This window comes from Arachis ipaensis, chromosome B2, assembly GCF_059453495.1.
Source record: "Arachis ipaensis isolate K30076 ecotype BB chromosome B2, ASM5945349v1, whole genome shotgun sequence".
Taxonomy (NCBI): Eukaryota; Viridiplantae; Streptophyta; class Magnoliopsida; order Fabales; family Fabaceae; genus Arachis; species Arachis ipaensis.
The window spans coordinates 80618767-80623939 of NC_142437.1; the positions used below are offsets into that span (position 1 = coordinate 80618767).

The 5173-nt window shown below is 39.1% G+C and overlaps 1 non-coding gene across 1 annotated transcript; it reads left to right on the plus strand.

The window, feature by feature from the left end:
- Window positions 1–250: 250 nt before the first annotated feature.
- On the plus strand, window positions 251–358 carry LOC148574562 (small nucleolar RNA R71). The gene has a single exon (XR_015905567.1). It is a non-coding gene; the product is annotated as a small nucleolar RNA R71 (small nucleolar RNA).
- The last annotated feature ends 4815 nt before the right edge of the window (window positions 359–5173 follow it).

Consider the following 5173-nt stretch of genomic DNA (forward strand, 5'->3'; position numbering starts at 1 on the left):
TTTTGTTCTGAGCCAATATGGCATTCAGAGTATCAATTTCAAGAACTCCCTTCCTTTAAGGCGTCCCATTACTTACAGGATTCCTCTCAGAAGTGTACATGAACTGGTTATTAGCAACCATGTCAATGAGTTCCTGAGCTTCTGCAGGCATTTTTTTTAGGTGAATGGATCCACCTGCAGAATGGTCCAATGACATCTTTGATAATTCAGACAGACCATCATAGAATATATCCAGGATGGTCCATTCTGAAAGCATGTCAGAAGGACACTATTTGGTCAGTTGCTTATATCTCTCCCAAGCTTCATAGAGGGATTCGCCTTCTTTCTGTCTGAAGGTTTGAATATCCACTCTAAGCTTGCTAAGCTTTTGAGGAGGAAAGAACTTGGAAAAGAAAGCCGTGACCAGCTTATCCCAAGAGTTCAGGCTGTCTTTAGGTTGAGAGTCTAACCATATTCTAGCTCTGTCTCTTACAGCAAACGGGAAAAGCATAAGCCTGTAGACCTCGGAGTCAACCCCATTGGTCTTAACAGTATCACAGATCTGCAAGAATTCAGTTAAGAACTGAAAAGGGTCTTCTGATGGAAGTCCATAAAACTTGCAGTTCTGTTGCATCAGAGAAACTAATTGAGGTTTCAGCTCAAAATTGTTTGCTCCAATGGCAGGGATTGAGATGCTTCTTCCATGTAAATTGGAATTTGGTGCAGTAAAGTCACCAAGCATCTTCCTTGCATTGTTATTATTTTCGGCCATGTCTCCTTCATTTTCGAAAATTTCTGTCAAATTTTCTCCAGAGAGTTGTGCTTTAGCTTCCCTTAGCTTCCTCTTCAGAGTCCTTTCATTTTCAGGATCAGCTTCAACAAGAATGTTCTTATCCTTGTTCCTGCTCATATGAAAAAGAAGAAAACAGAAAATAATAGGGATCCTCTTTGCCACAATATAGAGATTCCTTTATGTGAGTAGAAGAAGAAAAGAAATTCGAACACAGAAAGAGGGAGTGGGTTCGAATTTTTAAGAAAGAGAAGTGTCAGTGGATAAATAAATAATTAGAAGGAGGTGAGAGAGAAGAATTTTCGAAAATAATTGAAAAGAAAAGAAAAATATTTTTATTTTTAAATTAGAATTAAAATTAAAAATTCAAAAATTAAGAAAGGAAAAATTAAATCAAATTAAATTAAATTTAAAAAAATTAGTTAATTTAAAAAGGAATTTTGAAAAAGATGAAGGTGATTTTCGAAAATTAGAGATAGAATTAGTTAGGTAGTTTTGAAAAAAAGATAAGAATCAAACAAAAAGATAGGATTAGTTTGAAAAAGATTTGAAAATCAATTTTTGAAAAGATAAGAGGTTAGAAAAGAAGTTAGAAAAGATTTTGAAATTGATTTTGAAAAGATGTGATTGAAACTTATTTTGAAAAAGATTTGAAAAAGAAATTTAAAAAGATTTGATTTTGAAATTAAAGTTGATTACTTGACTAACAAGAAACTAAAAAGATATGATTCTAGAGTTTAAAGATTGAACCTTTCTTATTAGGCAAGTAACAAACTTAAAAATTTTGAATCAATCACATTAATTGTTAGAATTAATTTCAAAAATATGAAATAAAAAATAAGAAAAAGATTTTGAAAAATAAGAACAAGGAAATTAAAGAACGGGTCCACCTTAGTGATGGCAGCTAGTTCTTCCTCTTGAAGATCTTATTGAGTGCTTGAGCTCCTCTATGTCTCTTCCTTGCCTTTGTTGCTCCTCTCTCATGTCTTTTTGGTCCTTTCTTATTTCATTAAGGATAATGGAGTGCTCTTGGTGCTCCATCCTTAGTTGCCCCATGTTAGAACTCAAATCTCCTAAGGAGGTGTTGAGTTGCTCCCAATAGTTGTGTGGAGGAAAGTGCATCCCTTGAGGCATCTCAGGGATTTCTTGATGAGGAATTTCCTCATGCTCTTGTTGAGGTCCATGAGTGGGCTCTCTTATTTGCTCCATCCTCTTCTTATTGATGGGCTTGTCTCCTTCAATGAGGATGTCTTCCTCTATGACAATTCCACCTGAATTGCATAGGTTACAGATGAGATGAGGGAAGGCTAACCTTGCCAAAGTTGAGGGCTTGTTCGCCACCTTGTAGAGTTCTAGAGGTATGATCTCATGAACTTCTACTTCCTCTTCATTCATGATACTATGGATCATGATAGCCCGGTCTATTATAACTTCGGACCGGTTGCTAGTAGGAATGATAGAGCGTTGGATGAACTCCAACCATCCCCTAGCTATGGGTTTAAGGTCAAGCCTTCTCATTTGAACTGGCTTGTCTTTGGAGTCTCTCTTTCATTGAGCTCCTTACACGCAAATGTCCATAAGGACTTGGTCCAACCTTTGATCAAAGTTGACCCTTCTAGTGAAAGGGTGAGGATCTCCTTGCATCATTGGCAAGTGAAATGCCAACCTCACATTTTTCGGACTGAAATCCAAGTAATTCCCCTGAACCATTGTGAGCCAATTCTTTGGGTTCGGGTTCACACTTTGATCATGGTTCTTAGTGATCCATGCATTAGCATAGAACTCTTGAATCATTAAGATTCCGACTTGTTGGATGGGGTTGGTGAGAGCTTTCCAACCTCTTCTTTGAATCTCACGTCGGATCTCCGGATATTCACTCTTTTTGAGCATGAAGGGGACTTTGGGAATCCCCTTTTTCTTGGCCACAACTTCATAGAAGTGATCTTGATAGACCTTTGAAATGAATCTCTCCATCTCCCATGACTCAGAGGTGGAAGAAATTGCCTTCCCTTTCCTCTTTCTAGAGGTTTCTCCGGTCTTAGGTACAATTAATGGTTATGGAAAAACAAAAAGCAGAGCTTTTTCCCACACCAAACTTAAAAGGTTTGCTCGTCCTCGAGCAAAAGAAGAAAGAAAGGAGTAGAAGAAGAAGAAATGGAGGTGTGTGCTGGTTTCGGCCAAGGGGGTGTAAGTGTGTATGAAGTGTGAAATTGAAGGTGGTAAGGAGGGGTTTTTATAGGGTAAGAGAGAGGAGGAATTTGTGTATGAGGGGTTGGGTTTGGGAGGGAAATATTTTGAATTTGAATGGTGAGGTAGGTTGGGTTTTATGATGGGTTTTTTGGGAGTAGTAGATGGATGTGAGTGGTGAAGAGATTGTGGGGAAGAGGGTAGGATTTGATAGGTGAATGGTGTTTGGGGAAGAGATATTGATGTGATTGGTCAATGGTATTTGGGGAAGAGTGTTATGGAGAGGTGTGAAGAGGAGAGAGAGTGAGTTGGGGTAGGTGGGGATCCTGTGGGGTCCACAGATCCTGAGGTGTCAAGGAATTCTGCTCCCTGTACCTTTCTGGTGTTTAAACACCCTCTATGTGCCATTTGTGGCATTTAACGCCAACTCTGCTACCTTTTCTGGCGTTAAACGCCAGTCTGATCCCCCTTTCTGGCGTTTAATGCCAGCCAGACACCATTTTCTGGCGTTAAACGCCAGTCTGTCTGCCATTGCTGGCGTTTAACACCGGCTAGACACCAGACACCCTTTTCTGGCATTAAACGCCCAGAGTGCTGCCCATTCTGGCGTTTAACGCCCGGAATGTTGCCAGACTGGGCATTAAACGGCCATTCTGCTATCCTTACTCGCGTTTAAACACCAGTAAGCCTGTCTTCCAGGGTGTGCTATTTTTGATGCTGTTTTTGATTTTGCTTTAATTCTGCAACTGTTTTTATGACTTCACATGATCATCAACCTAAAGAAAACATAAAATGACAATGGAATATAAATAAATATAATTAAATAACATTGGGTTACTGAAGTTGCGAAAATTGGCGAGTTAAGAAATTATTATAAGAGATGCGTTGCAAGTATAGTTCTCAACCAACCAAAATTCTGCTTATCAATTTAGAAGGGTTGTCACAAAATTAGAATTAAAATACTGGGAGTATGAATCCCAGGTCGTCTCCCAACGAGTTGCAGAAAGATGTGCTATTTTATTAATCAGATGTTTTCCAAAAAGGTTTGAGTTTGATAGACAGAAAATCAAATTAGAGAATTTATGTAATTTAAATAAAAAACCTTGACCGGGGGTAGATTAGTTGGAAGCCCTATCCTTGATGGAGTTCTCTCAAGATCAATTGATAATTGAAGGTTGTCTGCTCAGTTATCCTTTACCGGATAAAGGAAAGTCAAGCAAGTTGGAAGTCAGTTTCTATTCAGATGTTCTAATCCTCTCCCTTAGGAAGGATTAGAGTCAGTGATTAGATGGCGACCCAACGCTAATCCCAATTATAATTTACTCTTGAGCATCCAACTCAAGGTCCTTCTTTCAATCAACTCCCAATCAAGTTATGGAACTACTCGCTCATTATGATTGTGAAATTCATGAAATAAGAAGGGAAAATAAAGAAAGACATGATAAATGTTGTTGTTTGGTCTCTGCATGTTCCCTGGCTCTAATCTGCTGTTCTGGGCCGAAAACTGGGTCAAAACAGGGTCCAAAATCACCCCCAGCAAATTCTGCAGATTCTGCAGATCGCGCACGTCATGCAATCGCGTCATCCACGCGTTCGCGTCATCCAGCGTCTTGCCTTGCCACGCGTGCGCGTCATCCACACCTTCGCGTCACTTGTGCAGTTTCCATTCCATGCGTTCGCGTCAGGCACGCGAGCGCGTCACTGCAATTTCCTCTATTTCGCGCGGTCGCGTGAGCCATGCGTCCGCGTCACTTCTCGCTGGTGATCTCCTCCATTTTTGTGTTCCTTCTATTTTTGCAAGCCTCCTTTCCAATGTCCAAGTTATTCACGCCCTATAAAGCCTGAAACATTTAACACACTGATCACGACATCGAATGGAATAAAGGAGAATTAAAATACATAATTAAAAGATCTCTAGGAAGTGAGTTTTCAACCACGGAGTAATTTTGGGAAGGAATTGTAAATACATGCTAATTTAATGAATAAGTGGGTAAAGATTTGATAAAACCACACAATTAAACACAATATAAACCATAAAATAATGGTTTATCAACCTCCCCACACTTAAACATTAGCATGTCTTCATGCTTAGTTGAAGGAGATAAAATGAATGAGTAGGAACATGTAAAACTCATGCAATGCAATGCAACCTATATATGTGAATGCAACTATATGATTCTTGTCCACTTGGTCAAAAGTAAATAAGCTCTTCAAGAT